Here is a 2,871-nt window from a genome sequence, read left to right on the forward strand (position 1 = left end):
GGAGCTTGGTAGGCTGCAGTCCATGGGGTCCCTAAGAGTCAGACACGACTGAGCGACTTCACTTTCACTTTTCACTTTCATGCACTGGAGAAGGAAATGGCAACCCACTCCAGTGTTCTTGCCTGGAGAATCCCAGGGATGGCGGAGCCTGGTGGGCTGCCGTCTATGGGGTCGCACAGAGTCGGGCACGACTGAAGCGACTTAGCAGCTGCAGCAGCAGCAGCAGCAGCAGAGAATTAACATAATTGATATATGACATTGTATTAGTTTCAGGTGTACAAAATAATGATTTGATATTTACATATATTGCAAATGATCACCACAATAAGTCTATTTAATATTCATCATATGTATTATATAATGTGTTTTCTAGCATACATTAAGGATAAGACTTTTTATTGAGATTTTGCTACTATAACAGCTACAGAAAAAAATAGGAGAACTGAAAGAAGCATCTGCTATTGCCTTCTGCACAGTTCACTAAGGAACCTACGGGGAGGAGGATTGGGGCAGAGGGTGTGCCTGGTAATGCCAGAGGGACAGAGGACACAGTGGTTGTTATCCAGCCTAAGGAGTGTGATATAAGAGAGAGAGAGAGAAATAAAGAGGAGGGGGGTGGCTAATAGCCCAGATTTCATGAGGGAGACACAGGTGGTGGACAAAGATGTCACAGCATTTGGGAATCATTGCGTCAGAGCCCACAACACGTCCATCACCAGCATGGTGTCCATCACTGTCTTCTCACTGTTGACTGTCAGTTGCGCGGCTCGAGTGGGCTGGGTATTAAAGGGTCAGCAGAACTAGGCTCCCACTGGTCAGTGTCCTTCCTGCAAACCTATACCCACCACATGCCCCACAAGGGACACAACCCAGCTGATGGTGGGATCATCAGCTCCCCTGTGGCTGGATGGAGACTTTCAGATCTGGGTTCGAAGCTGGAAGCTTGGCCACCTAGGTTGAGTCACAGAAGTTAATGCCCATTACAGCAGTTGCAGATTTTCTGAGCAGTAGGTGTTCAATTTCAGGATGCTGATAGTTGATGGAGAACTGGATGTGCTCAGCCACCCCGTGAGAGTCTTGGGGAAAAGGCTGGCTGCTGAGGGTGTAACTCACAAACAGCCCCTCACCAGCTAAGAGGGGCAGCAGCTCCTGCCTCCCAACAGCAGATATTGGAATCAGGAGTGAAGGAACCAGGAGGGAGTCCGTGAGTTTCAGGTCCTCTAGGTCAGCAGCCAGAGTGCTGAACACAACCATGGGAGGAGAGATTGGCCAGGCACTGGGAGGGATGAAGTACCTTAGATCTGCTGCTGCTGCTGCTGGGGCACTTTTGCCACTGGATTTTTTTTTTTTTTTTTTTTTTTTTTTTTTTTTTTTTTTAGTTTTCCTCTAGGAGGCAGGATTCATCTGCTCTTCCTCAGATTCTGCTGTCATCTCCGGACTCTGATGAGCTACTGCTGGAATTGTCGCCGTCGTCCAAGAAGAATTCTCCTCACTCTGATCACTCCCACTGCCCTTCCCCTCTCCTCATCCTCATCCTGGTCTTCAGTACTGGACTCATGACTGGACTTTCAGGAACTGCTTTTGCTGCTGCTCTTACTGTGTGATTCAATCTCAGAGTTGCTGCTTGTAGACTCTATGAGCTCTGACTCCCCTTCAAAATCTGAGCAGAAAGATTTCTCCTTCCTCTTCTACTGATTTGATCTTGTGGTCCATTCAGGTACTTTTAAGTTGTGCACAGATGGATCTGGGGCTTCCTCTGGACAGTCTGGGAGCTCTTGGTAGCCTGTGACCATGGCATGGAGCAGATGGGACAGTAAGTCCATCAGGAAGTGGTCCTGGTCTTTGAAGGATGATTCCAAGACTGGGACTGGTTTGGGTGTTAGGAAGAGCACCTTGGCATGGTGGCTGAGGGCACCACACTACTCCAAAGGGGCCATAAATTGCTGGGTGAAGTGAACTTGGTCTCTGATATCACAGTTGTTGTTACACTTGTCAGACTCGGTACAGATAGGGTCAGCAGTTGTGATCTGCTTAGAGCTGGTCAGGTAAAGCTTGGTCACCAGGTTGATGACAACTTGCAGCTTAAACAACTTGACTATTTATCTCAAGATGTCAGATGTAATCCTAGGAATATGCTCACAGTACTCACCCATGAGCCACGGGATGCTGGCTCAGGCCGTGGGCACCTGGATATTCTCTGTGAGTTTGCCAAGTATTTGATGATCAAATACTGTGCTGGGTACATCTGCAGCAGTTTCTTCATGATGACCACTGACTCTGTGATCATGAGCTTATCACAGCTGCACCAGGTCATTGAGGCAGATGTCACCTATTTGGCCTATGTCAGGTGTCCAGTGGCTTGGACCATGGCTGCAGTAAAGTCCTTGTCTGTGCTGAGAATGTAGGTTTGGAATTCCTATAGGGAAATATGGATGTTAGTCTCATATGCCAGGTTGGTCAGTGCTTTCAGCATCAGGATCTTATCTGGGTAGAGTTGATGGACCTGATGTAGAAACTCTTCTAGTAGGGCACAATGGACATGGTGGCCAATTCTGGAGCATCACATACTGCACCACACTGCATGCAGAGGATGGGTCAGAGGTACTTGGGCCCCTCAGAAGGGGCAAAGGGCAGCAGGTAGGGGGAGAAGGGAAGTGGGGCAAATAGGAGGGAGGAAAGGAGAAGTGGGAGGAGCACACCAGTGAGTAGAGGACATCAGTGAGAGGAGGACAGGCCTTGGGTCAGTGCAGGGGTAGGTGAGCTAGGCTGGGGAAGTTGGAGAGGGTGTGATGCACTAGGAGTCCTAGAGATGCCTTGTTTTTTAAGAGCACAAACTATTTTATTTAACCACTTACAGTGTAACAATTTGCA

At 48.4% G+C, this 2,871-nt stretch overlaps 1 pseudogene; it reads right to left on the reverse strand.

Annotated features, from left to right (window-relative positions):
* Positions 1-951: 951 nt before the first annotated feature.
* Positions 952-2,541, reverse strand: LOC136159165 (AP-3 complex subunit beta-2 pseudogene; annotated as a pseudogene).
* Between the last annotated feature and the right edge of the window lie 330 nt (positions 2,542-2,871).

Source organism: Muntiacus reevesi, chromosome 2 (genome assembly GCF_963930625.1).
Source record: "Muntiacus reevesi chromosome 2, mMunRee1.1, whole genome shotgun sequence".
NCBI lineage: Eukaryota > Metazoa > Chordata > Mammalia > Artiodactyla > Cervidae > Muntiacus > Muntiacus reevesi.